Source organism: Mya arenaria, chromosome 9 (assembly GCF_026914265.1).
Source record: "Mya arenaria isolate MELC-2E11 chromosome 9, ASM2691426v1".
Taxonomy (NCBI): domain Eukaryota; kingdom Metazoa; phylum Mollusca; class Bivalvia; order Myida; family Myidae; genus Mya; species Mya arenaria.
Window position 1 is genome coordinate 48,947,235 of NC_069130.1, and position 11,908 is coordinate 48,959,142.

The 11,908-nt window shown below is 35.6% G+C and overlaps 1 protein-coding gene across 2 annotated transcripts in view; it reads right to left on the reverse strand.

Moving 5' to 3' along the window:
- The window catches only part of LOC128202905 (uncharacterized), a 33,627-nt gene extending 22,130 nt beyond the window's left edge, over positions 1–11,497 (reverse strand). The window contains exon 1 of one of the 2 annotated variants that reach the window (XM_052904077.1): positions 11,403–11,497. The gene's annotated coding sequence lies outside the window, so the exon portion shown is untranslated. Of the gene's footprint in view, positions 1–11,302 lie in introns of both variants that reach the window. The other variant, XM_052904078.1, reaches the window with a different exon arrangement.
- Between the last annotated feature and the right edge of the window lie 411 nt (positions 11,498–11,908).

Below are 11,908 nucleotides of genomic sequence, written 5' to 3' on the forward strand. Positions count from 1 at the left end.
GGACACTAGTAGTTCTCGGACACTCGCGATTTTCGCCTCAATCTGGAAGTTACATATCAAGCACCTGATTTAAATCAATCAGGTGTTTGAAAAGTTTCAGCAGGTACCAAATCTTTTCATCAGGTAAGGATTATTAGACGTTAAATTCCAAAAGTTTCCAGTTGTTTACAAAATAACATTTTACCTCCGCTGGGAATCACAACTTTAGTGTGCATGCGCAAAAAGCACAACTTAAAATACGGGCAACAGTTAGGTTAACTATTAGTTCGGTATACTTCCTTTTTTGACGCAGACGACATTCTGCATTTACGAAAATATTCATGTTAAGTCAAGCGTTTACATTACACATGTGCTAAAAATAGATACCATTTATTTCATTTTTATGAGCTTCATGGTTTATGTAATACATATATGTACAATTAGATTAGTTTTTAATGAAAAATAATAAGATATATATTAAGTACTGGTTTGAAAATTCCACTTTTAAATATTTTAAATAAACAAAATCACTTCAGCGCATGTTTCCCGGTTTTGTTGATCATTTAAGGGAGTGTCTGAGAACTACTTCTGTCGAACTGAAATCTAACCCCTTTTGAGCACCACATTCGGAGCCTATGAGAATGAACATAAATTGTTCAATTTAAATTGATTTTGCATTATTTCAACAGAAGAAGAGCTGAAGTTTGTTATAAAAATTGGAATATCATATATCTTTTAAAATAAGGATACTTTATCGATAAAACCTCTAAAAGTGTCCGAGAACTACTCGCCTACTGGTAATTGTTTATTTGGAGGTGTAATGGGAAAATGACTTTCAAGGTTTGAGCAGTATATCCCGGAACAACGGGTTTTCGACCGCCTAAGGATTATTTACATTTTAATCATTAATAAGTGATAATAAATGTTTGTGTGTACCATTTAAAGCAATCATTCATCTTTCAAAAAACAAAAAAAATATCTGTTTCAATCGTCTGTTGTTTACATTTTGAATCCAAAATGGCGGCTGTCACATGTTGTATTTGACCTAGATACAACATGCTTTCGACCATGACCTTTAACTATACTTCGCAACAAAAGTTTGTGCACAACATTTTTTATTTTAATTTGTATAACTTGTTTAAACTGTTTTATGTATTTTAATTTAAAAAAAAAGTAATTAAATATTTACATATTTGCCATACAGTCACTTTTTTGTTACTTATCACCACAAGAGAGGCAAAGGAATGCATCATCCCTTATAATGGCTTTCACATGGGTACAAAATGATAAATTCATCCATCATGAACCCTGTTATCACTGGTCCAACTCTGAATGAGCCTCATATGACCTGCCTAGGCTGCAATATGTATAATTTTAAGGTAACTGAGCTCCCAAATGCAATTCAATATAGTTACCTGTAGATGAATTTCATTAATTGTAGAATAAGCAACATATCATATTTTGATGCGCTTTTAATGTTGTGCACTATACTAAGAAAACAATAGGGCATAGGTTTTAGGCTTTGGTAGATATGTAGGATCTGGCAAACAAAAACAACACGATTTTAAAGAAGTATTTTACATGTGAAATCATTTTAAACGAAGGGTCTAATTTGGCATTAATTAAAAATGACAAATTGGTGTTGTTGCAAGTATAACTTAAGTTTTTTTAACACCACCATTCCCATTCTTTTTCAAATGAAGTTTTCTGACAGTTCTACTGTTATGGTTAACAATTGGAGCTTATTTTTGCCGGAAGTGACGCAAAATAGAAGTGTTTTACCCAATTTTAGGAGGCGGTCGAAAATAGGTTGTGGTCAAAAATAGGTTGTTCCGGGATATGATTTTTTTTAGATTTTTGATATGGCAAATCCTTCACGTACAAATTGTTTAGTATCAAAAGTGGGTAGTTGTTCCGATCAGGATTCCGGGTTAAAGCATATAGCGTCTATAAAATATCATAAAAACAAGAAATATTACCAGATAATGTTATTTTATATTAGTTCCGTACACAAAAAAATAAATATCCAACTTAAAATTATGAGTTTGACGGCTTTTTTTCATTCCATTCTGTCAAAACATAACGATATATACATGAAGGGCACTTGCAAGGCTTTAGGGCACAGTTTTAAATCGCTCGGAACATTTTGGCCATGGCCGAGTTGTTACGATTGTATAACGAGGTCTATCTCAAAGCTTTGTCGGAGGAGGCCGAGCTATTACGATTGTATCAAGTTGTTCCCCTTCGCATAATTGTTGTCTGTGTCATTCAACTTTCGTTTTATTGGAAAGGTAAACAACTTGTTTTAATGCACTTAATGCTTGTTTAGTGCAAAATAACATTTCACTTACATGGTAAAATATGAATATAAAATCTTTATGATCAATTTCAACCATAAAATACTTCACTTAAAACAATTTCAATATTTTTAAAACACCCCCGTTTTTTGCACATTCCCGTTTAGACGTTAGGGATTGGAAGAATCCCGTATAACACGTCTATTATTTTAGACTAATGTCTCTTCATATTAGAGGAAATAAAGAATCTCCCTTCCTACTTTTTGACATGACATTTGATGACATGTTAGAATAATTAATAGTAAATGCGATTATGTTAAAAAATATTGTAATAAATTACTGCATTGACATTTTGACTCTGCAAAAGTGCATCTTTAATTGCTGTTTCATTCTCATAAACACTATGTATACATGTTAATCCACAAATAATATAATATAATCAGGGTTCTCAAAATGTTTGAGTTGAACAGGCCAAATTGAATTTGTAACAGGCCTACTAGGGGGGCCCGAGGGAATCCCCCCCCCCGGAAAAAAAAAATAATAAAAAAAAAACACTTATAATTCAGACATACATACATATTTTGCGAATCCTATCAGTTCATTCATATTTTCAGTGAATTCAATTATTTCGGCCGTGATTTGAAGTTTCTCACACGACGATTATTGACTATAATTTTTCCGGTAATCTTACAATCTAGACGCAGACGCGGTAAACACTGTAGATGGTTAACTAGCCTAGAGTAAAATGGGATCATACGGTATTCGACTGAGAGATTTAAATACAATACATTGCCACGCGACTTTAATCTCAAGTTTATTTTACCGTATTAAAACATGTATTGAAATGTGTCGTACATGTCGGCTGCATATCAAACGGAAAAATGTGGTGTGCTCGTGCTCTGACGTCCGATAGTGTATCGTTTTATCTGCAGCCGACATACACGACACATTGTAATACATGTGTTAATTAGTTATCCTTTCGCAGGTGTTTGTGATGGGATGGGACTTGCATTAGGCGAAATAAATAACAATTGATTATTGCAGATTAATTATTGTAACGATTAATGAAATGTGTCTTAAAACCTGCCTGTGTATACACAAAGCCTAATCATTACATTAGTAAAAAGTAAGTTTTATTTCTGACGAGGAAAAAAATAAACTCTGCGAACAATATTCGAAATATTTGCATTATACAGTCAGCAAAATGTGTCTCCTGTGATCTACCAAGTGTTTGGACCGATTACACCCATCTGCAATCGCGGCTATTAAGAAGATATCGAGTGTTCATCGTAGCGAAACATCTATTTTTAGCAGATGGTCGCGTAAATCTGATGTTTGTAATTTTGCCACTTTTATTGGGGTGTCTATGTTCTTTTTTTACCTACCTTGTGTCTTCTAGGGAAATGTTTAGCCCTTTAGGCTAGTTGATCCCTTTAGACTACTTCTATGCAAATCTCCACTCCGATCTGATTTTGTTTATCAATGAAAATATTGAAATTTACTCCAGTCTGATTTTTTGCTGATGAAATTAATACACATCACTTAGATCAAAACGTTTGTGTGCCCATAACTTATCCAGTTGTGATTTAAAACTGTTCACGGTGCTGCATGTAACAATATTATGTGGAAGGCCGTTCCAAATGGATATAGTACGATGTCCAAAAGAATTTAATCGAATAGACTTGTGAGCTTTAGGCATTGCAAGCTTCAAACAGTGACCTCTTGTTCCACTATTGTCCGCAAAATTGAAAAATACACTTGCATTGATGTCATCAACTTCGTGAATAATTTTGAAAACTTGTATCATGTCAAATCTTTTTCTACGGTAGTCCAATGTTGGGAGATTCAGTTCTTTCAATCGTTCTTGATAGGAAAGTCCACGAAATTCAGGTATTAGTCTTGTGGCTCTACGTTGCGCATTCTCCAGAACTTGCTTACACTTCTTCGTGTATGGGAAGTATATTAAATTTCCATAGTCCAAGTGGGAACGAACAAGAGACTTGTACAATGTTAAGAACAAGGATTTGTCCATGAAGGTGAATTTCCTTCTAATAAGCCCAATGATTTTGTTTACTTTGTTGACTGTATTATTAATGTGGGTTTCAAAATTCAAATTATTTGTGAAGAGCACACCCAGGTCTTTTTCAGAAAAATCCCTTGCAAGTTTGTGAACATTTCCATTCTCATCTATCATGTTATAGTCATTGTAAAATTTTTCATTACCAAATGACACAATTTTACATTTCTTAATATTAAATTTCAGTAACCAGTCCTTACTCCACTGACATAAACGGTCAATATCTTCCTGAAGCTGTTGTTGATCAGTTGCGGAAAGAATATTTTTATAGATTTTACAGTCATCTGCAAACATTTTACAGAGGCATCCAACTACATCCGGTATATCGTTCACGAAAATTATGAAAAGAATCGGCCCAAGTATGGAGCCCTGGGGAATTCCTGACAAAACTGGATTCCACTCAGATTTTTGACCATCAACAACTACTCTTTGTTTGCGTCCATTTAAAAAGTTCTCAAGCCAGTTCAAAATTTGTCCAGAAATACCATATGCATTTACTTTCTTGAGAAGTCTACGGTGAGGTACACTATCAAAAGCTTTTCTAAAGTCAAGGTATATTGTATCAACTTGAATATTATTGTCAACTGCTTCAGTCCAATCCTCCAATACTGACAGTAGTTGGATAATAGTGTTTCTGTTCTTACGAAAGCCATACTGACAGTCTGACAGAAGTTTATGACGTGACAAATGTTCAACTATAACAAGCCGAATTATTTTCTCAAGCAGTTTACAAATCACAGAAGTCAATGACACGGGGCGGTAATTTCCTGGGTCTGTTTTGTCTCCTTTTTTAAAAATGCATGTTACATTTGCTAGTTTCCAATCACATGGTAGGATCCCGGTGGTAACCGACTTCTGAAATATTTCGCTCAACGGTATGGATATTTCTTCAGCACATTGCTTTAAAAAGAAAGGATGGCAGTTATCTGGACCACACGCTTTAGAAGCATTTAGAGCTTTTAAATGTTTTAACACCAACTGGGGTGATACAATAATGTCCGAGATGAAATTTTCTTTTTCCAACTTATCCTCAAAATTAGGAATTTCTGAGTTATCTTCCCTCGTGAATACTGATGCAAAGAAATCATTTAAAATGTTAGCTTTGTCTTTAATTTCAGTAGCAATATTACCGTTCTTATCTCTTAGATCACCAATCCCACTCCTGGTATTTGTCTCCCCTTTTACAAAACTCCAAAACGATTTTTGACTTGTTTTTGAACTTTCTGCTACACCTTTTTGGTATTTCCTTTTAGAGAACCGAATAGCTTTAGTTGTACTATTTCTTATTTTACAGTATGATTGATAGTCCCTATAACTACGGCTGTAGGTGTAACGCTTCCATGCATGATACTTTTTCTTGACCTTTCTCACACAGTAATAGTCCATCCATTTTGGTTTTTTACATCCCCTCTTAGTATTACACTCTGGAATAAAATTCTCAACACAGAAATCCATATGCCGCAATAGAAAGGACCAAGAATCTTCAACATTCATATCCGCCATCTCCTTCCAGTTTACCCTACTTAGGTAGTTTTTAATTTTAACATAATCACCCTTAAAGAAGTTTACTTTATTTACTGGTTTCCTGTCCTTGTTTACTACACATGGAATTTCACAGATTATTGATATGTGATCACTTGCGCCGAGTTTGCTACTCAAAGTTAAGTTTTCAACTTCAGTCTGGTTATCAGTTAGTAATAAGTCTAAACAACTAGGGTCTTGACCCTGTCTATACCTTGTAACACCCTGTACATGTTGATTAAGAAAGTTATCCCTGAGGCATTCGACAAAAGAGAAAGCAGGATGTGTTTCATTTCTGTGTACTGTCCATGTGGACCAGTCTATTTCCGGGAAATTAAAGTCACCCAGAATCACCAGATGGTCAAAAGTTAAACTACATGCTTGTGATAAAAGAAAATTCAAATTCCTCTGATTTACCAAATTACTTGAAGGAGATTTGTATATTCCCCCTATTAAAAGTTTTTTAGCATTTGCAAGTCTCAATTCACACCAAACAGACTCCGAAAAGTCAGCTTCACACAAAATGTCACAATAATCTGCAACTATAGTCTCTTTAACATAAATAACTACCCCACGGCTGTTTTCTTGAACTTTAGCACTAAAACACTGATAACCCTTCAAAGAATACTCTCTAGAGTCAATGTTCATAGCTTTTATATTTTTTGGGAATACTTCAGTTACAATGATAACGTACAATCATTTTTATTGAAACTAATATTTCAAGCTCGTCAATTTTGTTTAACAAATTATCTGCATTTGTATAATAAATTTTCAAATTACATGAGGATTTCTCTTCTGACAATGAACTTTCAGAATAAATACTTGTAGAACTAGTGTTCAAGCTTTCTGCGACCGAGGATTTTTCTTCTGATAAATAACTTTCAGAAAAAATATTGGTAGAACTAGTGTTCAAACTTTCTTCAGTGTCAATAGAATTTAAAGAAAATGAACTATCTGATAATAGCGAACTGTCAAAACTTGAACTGTTAACATATATACATGTAGAAGAGTTTGACTGAGTGTCACTGGTGAAAAGAACCCCTCCTACTGGGTGGAGAGTTCCTATCTCTAGCTGGAATATAGTCGTGATCTCCTACACCAGCCTTATCTCTAGCTGGAATATAGTCGTGGTCTCCTACACCAGCCTTGTAAGGTGGTAGTTTAACTATTCTTCCCTTACGAATGGCTAAGCCAACTTCGCCTCCTCTCTCTCTACGCCTCTTTTCCTCGCGCAGCTCGAAAGCAGCCTTCCTCTGAACAGGGGTGAGATCATTTGTCAGATAAATACGAGAGTATTTTTCATGATTTTTCAATTTACTTGCAGCGTTCAAGACATTCCTCTTAGCTGGAAAGTCCTTAACTGTAAAGCGTACCGGTCTAGGCCGTGCATTATTTGGCACGAGTTTACCCAACCTAAATACATTGTCAACAGTCACATTCAAGTTTAATGTATTGTTAATAATAAAGTCTACTTCCCTGATATCCTCTTCTTTTCGTTGTTCAATGCTAGGATTTGTGCTTTCCGGTAAGGAATAAATAACAACATTCAACCTCCTTCTATCTCTCTCCAGCTCTTCCTCTTTTTCCTCAAGAATCACATTTCTGACCATATCCTTGTCACAAGAAACCATTGACTCTTCTAATTTTTCAATCCTCTGTTCAAACGAGATAATTTTCGCCATCATTTTCCTCATGGCCGGCATTGCAATCCTGCAATGTACACAGGAGAACAAGACACTTTCCTCCTTTGAAATGTCATTAAACAAGGTTGTTTTCAATTTGGTGCACTTTTGACAGTAATAATTTTCACAGAAACTACACTGTAAGCCCTTAAGTTTGTTTCCCAAAGCTTGAGTGCAATCCTTGCACGTTTTTGCAGAATCCTGATCATCCGCCATTTCACATACAGTAACAAAATTAAGCAGCCCAAATGTAAGATAAGTCCACAAAACACATTTCTGCAAAGGTAATTTAATATATTTCACATTATAATCCAAGATTACACTTGATTAATAATAATGTTAATCAGCTTTCATTTTTGTCCACCTTATCAGACCGGAAGCGGAAGTTTTTTTGACATCAACAATGTTTTCTTTTAACAGGTAACCGTAACAGCGCATGCGCGAATTACGGAGAATTCTTACCAATACGATTTCGAATCTGAAGACTTTTACATACGCCGAAGTAAGAATAGATAATCAGTATTAAAATAGGTCAGAAAAGAATGTGACCTTATGGTTTCTACAACAATTCTAACCGGCCGATTTCTGGTTTTAACCGGTCAAATAGGCCGGCGGCAGGTTCATTTTGAGAACCCTGTATAATGCAAGTGTATGCAAGTAATCATTAATAGTTTATCTTGTAAAATAACGTTTATTCTAAGTAGTTACCGATTTTAGGAATTCCTAAATTTGTCATGGAACTGTCATTTCCGCCATTTTGAGACCCGGGAACTTGCAAGTGCGGTATGATACATCGGTTCATTTTCAGAACATGAATGTTATTTATAACTTTTAATGTAATTTTAAACTGTCTTACAATGTTATTTGTTAATAGCAAATCGTAATTCAACAGATGCATCACATGATGCATTACTCTGAACTGATATGTATTTGAACTATTTTGTAACATCCGCGCGTTCCTAACTCCGAAATCCAAGGTTATGAAAATTATTTTGATTGTGACTTTTGCAAATGAACCAAGGTCACAAAGCATTAAATTGATATTTCCATGACGACAGTTACTGCCCTTTGTTAATATTTGTATGTTGAACTCGATATTTATGCATAAAATTGTTGTTGTTTGCTCGACCGAAGTACTGCCTTCTAGGGTTAGGAATTCCAAGCACCGATGCCATCAATCTCATTAAAATCATATCGTGACGTTCACTTCATTTCATTACGTTATGTACATAGCGTAACGTCGTGAAGCGTGTATTGGGGATCTGATTTTAATGAGATTGCGATGCAATTGGCTGGTAATTTCCTAAAGACTTTTTAATTGCTCAGAATTCCTAATTCCTAAAATCCAAACCGACTGTCGTATGTATGTATGTATGTATTTCTTCAGACCTTGCGGTCAAGGATAACCCATGAAAGTGCAAGCACTTATTTCCAATGGGGTCCTTTGTTTTTGCTGAAGGGACAGCACGCTGAAGAGACAGTGGTGGGATACAAGGAAGTCCGGGTGCGATACCCTAGCTCTTTTTTCGAAGAGACCCCTTGGTTCTTTTACGTGCTCGGTGTAAAGCACCGATACACGGGGTACAACTTTCCTGGGTTAAACCAGTACTGAGTACACCACTTTTCCAAGCACTACCCTTTAAATGCCAAGCGCCAGGCAATTGTACCAATTTTTAACGTCTTTTGGTATGACGCGGCCAGGGATCGAACCCACGACCTCCCGCTCCGTAGGCGGACGCTTAACCACTAGGCCACGGAGACGGTTAAATATGAATAAATGCGTTTTGACTGTCGAGTATATAAGGCGGCGCAATCTGGCAGTGGATATCTGGCGGACCAGGTCACTTCTGTTGTGATTGGTTATGAAATCCTTTTTTCTACGACCATTCGCACTGTACCACTGCCCCTGGCATGTACAGAAGTTGTCAGTTCCTTGCAGAGGTGAAGGCACCCAGTACTGGTTCTGTCCAGGATAGGTGTGCGTTGTTTGAACTGTCACTCTGGGACCCTTCAATATGCTCACGCCGGGACCCGGAGTATAAACTACTAACACCACCACCAGTGGATATCTTATATTTTTGATCACTCAACCATTTACATTCTTACACGACAAGATCTTAGAAATCCTTAAATGGCAACGCCATACGTAATTCCAAAACTGGTAGGCACTATTTAAACACAAACTAAATATATTCTACAGTTACATTGCTATTTAAAAGCTAATATTATTTATTTACTGAGAAGATAAAACGCTGATTATAATTACGCAGACATGAAAATAATAATTGTTTTGCTTCCAAAGAGACACTGCGTTGCGCCGCTATGAACCCGTTAGTTTATATGCAAGTGTTTCATGTACATGTATATTTAAATAAGGGAGCCATAAATAAGACGTCTTCGGAAATGAAAGACTTTGTTGTTGTTTTTGACGAAATTGTTCCAACGGTCAATTAGAATAGAAGCCATCCTGACGAAGACAAAATGTGTTGCAATGTTAAGGACATAGCGTGTTAATTGTATGAAGTTTTATTTCTGCAAATTAAAAGACTGTTTTATTTAAAAACGTTCATAAAATCATAATGTAAATGTGAATTTGAAGGCTTTTTTTTGTACTCAGGTAATCTAAAAAAAGTCAAATCACTCTTTTCATGCCTACAGCCTTTGAACTCTCACAGTCAGTGTTAATATCTAAATAATCATACATCAAATTGATGATTATGTGTTTCTATGATTCACAGCCTATAAATAGGTTTGCACTGGGATACCAATTAAGATGGTTTATCACAAAGGTGAATGAAAGAAATGGTTTCCTAATATAAAAAACAACAACATAACATTAAACATAAATTAAACCGAAATGCAATACTTTTGTCATATAGAATGACAATTCGTATAATATATGTACAATGTAACTACATGTATGATAATCAAGTCTTATTTAATATATTCATCACATTTGTGCAACCGTTATGGATGAATGAGTACAGTATTAAAACCAGTAGAATCCATAATTGTGTGCGATATAATCATAAAGTATTTTGTTAACTCTAAGCCGTATTCCCTTTATAAATTACTTATCTATTATTTTCCTCCTCTTTAACCAGTATGTATAATTATCTATACCTAATTGTTTATTTGAAGGTCTTAATGGGGAAATGACTTTCAAGGTTTGAGCAGTATACATACACGTAAAACGAAAGCAGTTAACAGCGTATAAAACAGGTCGAAACAGGATCATGAAAAATAGGTAAAATGAAACATGATTTTCAAATATTAAACTCACTAAATATGGTTTTTATTTCTGAATGTCTCTGATTACACATATAATGTGATGCAGATCTGAAAAGTTGTTGAATTGTGTTTAAAAAAATGAAAACTCACATTCACGGCTGCTATCCTAGTAACCGAATACGTGACGAATATTAAACAAAGCGCATGCGCGAATACACGTGGGCGTCAACCCTAACAACCCGGCCTTCTCCGGCAAGATTCAAAATAGACCACATAAACACTCATAATTGGCCGTCGGTCGCTCTCATTGGGTGGCTGAGTGAGCCGTAGGGTTTACATCGTTTCTGCCTGGCTTCTCGAAACTTATTGAAAACATTCCGAACACTTCTGACTTTCAAGGTTTGAGCAGTATACATACACGTAAAACGAAAGCAGTTAACATCGTATTAAACAGGTCGAAACAGGATCATGAAAAATAGGTAAAATGAAACATGATTTTCAAATATTAAACTCACTAAATATGGTTTTTCATTTCTTGATGTCTCTGATTACACATATAATGTGATGCTGATCTGAAAAGTTGTTGAATTGTGTTTAAAAAAAATGAAAACTCACACATTCACGGCCGCTATCCTAGTAACCGAATACGTGACGAATATTAAACAAAGCGCATGCGCGAATACTCGTGGGCGTCAACCCTAACAACCCGGCCTTCTCCGGAAAGATTCAAAATAGACCACATAAACACTCATAATTGGCCGTCGGTCGCTCTCATTGGGTGGCTGGGTGAGCCGTAGCGTTTACATCGTTTCTGCCTGGCTTCTCGAAACTTATTGAAAACATTCCGAACACTTCGGCCAAGTCGTAACAACTCGGCCTTCTCCGGCAAGCTACGAGATATGCATCCTAAATAGTAGTAAGGATACTGTATACGAAATGTGATGAGGTCGCCGGCAATTAACACCATTTTTAATCCGCGTAAAGAAGGCGCGCAGTACTGTCAAAACAACAAGAAATGGATTCGTGTTGTTACATTGCATGTTCTTTTTTTCAGAAAAGATATTTATTTAAATATCGAAGTATTTCCGCATTTAAATGTTTAGATGTCCTTGAACTTCTAT